Raw genomic sequence first — 6,000 nt, 5'->3', positions numbered from 1 at the left:
CTGGCTCCATTAGGCATCAGACAAATACATGATTTGAACTGCAACATGTTGCTACACTTTTTTTGCCATGATCAGGCTAACACATGATTCCAGTAGGCATCAGACTAATGTGAATTGAAACTCATGAGAACAGAAAGATATGGCAAACTCACTCTTCCCTTCAATGTCCTTTCATGACAGTATCAACTTTTCATTGTCCTTTCATGATATTATCAATAGCACGGCCATCATATGCATTCAACACAGAACTTCAAAGTTGCATTTGCAGATACGAAACTCTACCCTATAGATCCAACTGATCTGCATATGGAAAATCTGAATTAGCTTGTCGCATTCTAGACTTCTAAAACGTCTGCAACAGTGTGAGCACGTGTGGATCACTGGATCATCAGTACCTATCTTTCGAATGTTTTTACCAACTATCGGAATGCATACATGAAGCAATACATTCCATTGAAAATGACCATGGCACAAGAGAGCCTACCAGTAGCCAAGGCCACAGGGGACGCCTCAACCGGGTGCTCGTGCTGAGAGCCATGGAGCAGAGAGGAGGGAGATCCCGAGCCCGAGGGGAGCAGTGGAGCAGGCCCCGCTCAGCTAGCCTGTTCCTCTTGCTCTACTGACTGGCGACTACCGACCCTGCGGCGACCTATCAACAGCAAAGTGCGGCGCTCGCCGTTCCGCAGCGTCGGCGGCGAGGACTCGAGGACGGAGTAAGAAGCATTGGCGGCTTGGCGCAGGAATTGTTGGCCTCAAAGGATTTTCTTCGGTGGGCTAGTGCGGTGCTTGCGTAAATGTTGCCCAAGAACTGCTGTCAGCAGCATGGGTAAGGACGATTCGGCAACGGCAAGCATCCAGGTAGCCGGCATGCTCACCGCGCTTGGGCCTCATGTCACCAGACAAACCTACATCCAATTCAGTGTTGTTGGTTCTTTGCCTTGATTTGCTAGCAGGTTCTTCCTTAAGAAAGTCACTGGATCACCTAATTAACATGATTCAAGTTATGGCTCTGATCACACTGCAGTGCCTGCAAGCGTGACCCTAGTAATTGGGCTGTGGTATAGTGTAAAGAACCATCCAAATGTCTAAAGCGCTAATCTGCAAATCCAATGCTAAGCACAGGAACATTCCAGTTGTCAGAGGATATGAACTTTGTTCTAGATTCAGATTTCAGAGTCGTGAGTGCATCATGGTAGGTGCCCGCTCTATGTTTAGGCATTCTTTTCATAAACTGATCCTCTCGGTCCATATGGATTAGAGTGAAAAATGTACTGATTTTCTACCTTGAATTGAAGGCCATTGCTATGTTTTCAGACAATGTGCAAGCCACTAGCGAGTCATGCCTAACGTAACGACCCACAAAATTCTGAGAAGCAATGGGGCACTTAGTAGTGATACTTTGGTTTTGTCGTTTTCCATACCTACAAACTATCACGATGAACTAGTGGGCTAATGGTGGTAGATGTTTCAAGCCACAGACTTGACTCGACTAAGAGCATCTCTATTAGCCTCTCAATAATCTATGCTCCAATATATAAATACTAAGGTAACATAATATACTTTTTATGGATATAGACAGTACATATGTGTACATAATAGCTGAAAATGATGATCCCCAGGTGGGTCATTATTCGGCTGTATTCCACTTTGTAGATGATGAAATGCCGACCCTGTCGAGTTAGGATGCATGCTCCGAGTAGTGGACATTTTGTTGGTTTTCAATTTCGGTATTAGAAAACTTCCGATCACCTTTGAAATTACTAGAATTCAGCCAAAGTCTCGCCAGAATCCTTTTATAGAGAGTTAAACATGAAGTACGGTTTTTCCTAAAAATTTCTAGATCTAAGTAAAATATTAGCACACAACTTATATTAAGTAAATATGAAATTTTAGAATTTTTATTATTAGCCACCATCGGATTTCATGAAATTTCTCCATAAGTTGTTGGAACGCTGGTTAAATTTCGACAAAAGTTGTTGGAACGCTGGTTCATGGGCTTTAGGTGTTGAAACACGGAGACGCGTATCTGTATGTGGTCCAAAGCAGTTAATAACCACGTGATATCCGGACCATGGTCTTTCCAGAGCATCTTTAAGAGATTAGCTAAAACAACTAGCTAAATTTATTAATTTAGCTATTCTTTAAAATAGTTTTGATAAAAAAATACTAAAGTACTCCAACAGACTTTATAAAATAAATAGACTGGATAGCTAGTAGTAAAAGCATCTCCAAGAGTCTCTCTATATTCTTTTTAAATTCTAGGAATACAGATTTTGGTGAAAAACTATCCTCCAACAGCTTATCTAAATGGTCATCCAAATATAGTCATCTTCTATTCCAAATTTTTCGCTGGCCAAATATAGAAGACGAGAATGACTCTCTAGTGTAAGCATGTATGAGATATAGAAAAACTGTTGGAGAGAAAAAAAAATATAGAAAGCAATTTTTATGTAAATGGCTTTCTTTATAATGATTTAGAGAGTTAGATTTAGAAAGGCTCTTGGGAGTAGGTAAAATTATATTCTAAACTACAACACATAGCCATTGTGTAAAATAAAAAACTCACCCAAAGCGTAGAGTTCCACAACAGCCTTTGTATATGATAGCCAGTAAGGATATGGCAAGCGAAAGTTTAGGAATAGCAAACTTACTATTTTAGCAAACCAGATAACACGCATGTTGAACTTTAATTTTTGCTTTAAAAGTCTAAAAATAACCTAGTTAAGAGCAACTCCAAAGTTTGGCTAAAATTAGTAGCCAAATTTTATTGTTTAACCATTTTATAAAATAGAAAAATTTGTTAAAAAAAAGAAGAGATCTGCAACAGCCTTGTTATTTTACAAAATCAGGTAGCAAGCATTTATGGTTGACTATATATGGCCAACAAAAATCAAGGGATAGCCGGCTTGCTATTTTACAAAATTAGATAGCACATCTATTGGAGCTTTATTTTTGCTATACAAATGCTAAAATGGTGTTCACAACAAGAATAGCCAAACTGTTGGAGTTGCTCTAACATAGATAACATATCTGTTGGAGTCGCTTCTCCCGACGTGGCCACCCCGACTAGCGCCGGGTCAGGGCATGCCTCGGCATCCATGACGCGGGGTTGTCCTTACCATGGCAGTGTGAATTGTGGTGGCCCCTACACAAGCGACAACGGACGAGTCCATCATCCAATGGGTAGTTTTTGTCAGAGAACGGGTATCCACCAGTGAGGTGTCCGCTTCCTAAAAGGTGACCGCAGGAGTGCTCGCCAGTGGTGAAGCTAGAGTAAATTAGAGGAAGGTGCAGTTAGCTTATGAATGCATATATTGTGAGATTTTAGACCTAATCGATGTTTTTACAATATTTAGGGGGTGCATTTGCACCCTCCTAATTTACATGTAGCTTTGCCCTAGGGTGCTCCTGCTAGAGGGTGCACGATGAGCGAGGTAGTGAGCTCTTCCAGCATTGGATCGACCCACGTGGCAAGCCAACATGTGCATGCGCATAGGTCCAACGCCAGTGGATCTGGCTTGGGGAAGTAGCATGCAGCAGTTGCAGCGGTAGTGGCGGCATTGTCATCATAGTTGGCCAGCACGCTCAAGTTGATGTCCATTGCCATCTTACTCTGGCGTCGCTACCTTCGCCTTCGGGTTTCGCTAGCGCCCCTCATGTCACCCTGCATGGCCACATCCAAGATTGGTGGATTATCACGGGGCGCGTGCTAGTCGAAGCCCGATAGGTTGCCTTCAAGAGCAGGATGTCGTGGCTGGTCAGTACCCTTCGCCGCCAACATCATAGCATGCCTTGGCCGCTTGCAGTCCTTGGTGAGGTGGCGGAAGCCGTGGCAGCACAGGTAACACCATGGAAACCGACAAGTTGCTACTCGGTACAAGTAGGAGAGGCTGTTAAAACATCTACTGTGAAGCTTTGCACGATCCTCTTGGCTTGCAGGAAGTGTTTTGGGCTGCGGCGAGGCTCCAGGGCAGCCATAGGTGGTGTCTTCAGGGGAGAGGGAGGGCTTAGGCTTCACTGAGGAGACGCCGGACGCCGGCTGGTTACTGACGGGAGGGGGAGGTGGGCGGCGCCCCACATCTACCGGCCGTAGAAGCCATCGGTCGGAGCACAGAGAAGCCGCCAGCTTGGGGCCTCCGACTCCATCTGCAGGCGGCGACAACAGAGAGGCTGGGGCTGGGGTGGCAGTGACAGAAGAGAGGCTGGGGCTGGGGCGGCGGCGACAGAGAGGCCGGGGGCTGGGGCGGTGGCGGCTGAGATGGAGGCGGCGGTGGGCTGCGTGTTTTTTTACGAGAGAACAGAGATGCGCAGAGGAAGCTGAACTGAGTTGCGGTGTGTGGGAGAAGAAAAGGTTGGGAGGATAAGGTGAGCTTTTTTATTTCGTTTCCAAAGAGCCGCGGCAAAACGCACGGCAAAATGCGCGCCAATGAATTTTTTCGGCGCCAAAAGGACCAGGGCAGTGCTAACTCTCGCGGCGTTAAAGGGTAGGGCAATTAAGCTGTGTGTCATCCGACAGAAAAAATATAAAGTACACAAGGATATTAATTTAATTACCCTGTGAGCCATTTTTTTTCTGTGTGTTCCATAAAAACCGACAGGTATATTTATATTTTTCTGTGCGCCAAGAGAACCAACAGGTTAAATAGAATTTTTCTGTGAGTAATTTTATGCCCGTCAAAAAAAATACATGGCACACAAAAATAATAGTGTTTCCCAGTAGTGAGGCGAGGTGCCACACCCTTTCGTGCTAGGAGCGAAGACCCTTCCGCGGCGGCCAAGATGATGACGGGCACGGACATGTCCATCCACTAGCCGAGCAGACAAGCCACACACCAGCTAGGACGCGGTCGGCTGCGTTTCCTCCACCTTTTGTCCTGCTCCTATCATCGCATCAGCTTCGCCACGGCTCATAACCTCAACTGGACGAGTCTGGGCACATGCGGGCTAGTATTAACGTTTTGTATTACTTTAGACCTTATTTAGTTCACGAATTTTTTAGATTTAGCTATGGTAGCATTTTAGTTTTATTTGGTAATTAATGTCCAACCATAGACTAATTAGACTCAAAAGATTCGTCTCACAAATTACATGTAAACTGTGCGATTAGTTATTTTTTTTATCTATATTTAATGCTCTATACATATGTCCAAAGATTCTATGTGATAGGATGAAAAGAAAATTTTGGGGAACTAAACAGGGCCTTAGGCCATGCTTAGTTCACCAAAATTTTTAGCTTTGCCTACTATACCACTTACTTTTGTTTGTATTTAACAATTATTGTTTAACCATGGACTGATTAGGCTTAAAAGATTCGTATCATAAATTACAAGCAAACAATTAGTTTTTATTTTTTATTTAATGCTCTATATATGCATCTAAAGATTCGATGTGATAATGCTCTATGCATGCATCCAAAGATTCGATGTGATAGGAAATATTGAAAATTCATGCAAACCGATGAACAAGATAAGGAGATCTCACTTCTTTTCTTGTTTGGCTTAAAAGTAACCATGCATGCAAAGAGACTCACATACGCGTATTCGATCAGTTTGCTGGGTTAGCTTCTCAAAGAAGATAGATAGCGTGAGGAATTGATTTCAGTTCTCTCTTTCTTTTTCAAAAAATAAAATAATATAATATACATAGGATGAGATGCAGACCAGACGTGTAATCTTTAATCATCCAGCGTGACAGTGTTGCCAAATGAACGCACTTGGCGAGCCTTTAACTCGTTATTTGGTTTTGCCATGGCCCATTAGCAATGAGCTTTGGGAGCTAGCTAGTGAGCAACGCACTTGGCGAGTCGTTTTTGGTCCCAGCTAGGGATGAAAACGGATCGGATACGGACGGATATCACCGATATCATATTTGTTTTCATATTTCTGGTCGGATTCGGATTCGAATACGGATAATATCAATCATGTCGGATAAGATAAGATTAGATGTCGACATCATAAATATATGATTTAAGTATTCGGATACAGATACGGTATCGGATGT

Source organism: Sorghum bicolor, chromosome 4 (genome assembly GCF_000003195.3).
Source record: "Sorghum bicolor cultivar BTx623 chromosome 4, Sorghum_bicolor_NCBIv3, whole genome shotgun sequence".
Lineage (NCBI taxonomy): Eukaryota > Viridiplantae > Streptophyta > Magnoliopsida > Poales > Poaceae > Sorghum > Sorghum bicolor.
This window is presented reverse-complemented; position numbering follows the sequence as displayed.